This window comes from Juglans regia, unplaced genomic scaffold (genome assembly GCF_001411555.2).
Source record: "Juglans regia cultivar Chandler unplaced genomic scaffold, Walnut 2.0 Scaffold_14949, whole genome shotgun sequence".
Classification (NCBI taxonomy): Eukaryota; Viridiplantae; Streptophyta; class Magnoliopsida; order Fagales; family Juglandaceae; genus Juglans; species Juglans regia.
The window spans coordinates 1-208 of NW_023345467.1; the positions used below are offsets into that span (position 1 = coordinate 1).

The following is a 208-nucleotide window of genomic DNA, read 5'->3' on the forward strand; positions in this document are numbered from 1 at the left end:
CGATGAAGAACGTAGCGAAATGCGATACTTGGTGTGAATTGCAGAATCCCGCGAATCATCGAGTCTTTGAACGCAAGTTGCGCCCGAAGCCATTCGGCCGAGGGTACGTCTGCCTGGGTGTCACGCATCGTTGCCCCAACCCCAAACACTTCTTATGATGTGTGGGGTGCGGGGAAGACATTGGCCTCCCGTGTGCTTCTGCTCGCGG

General features: G+C 56.2%; 1 pseudogene; it reads left to right on the top strand.

The window, feature by feature from the left end:
* On the top strand, positions 1-123 carry LOC118345129 (annotated as a pseudogene; the record flags this gene model as incomplete).
* Between the last annotated feature and the right edge of the window lie 85 nt (positions 124-208).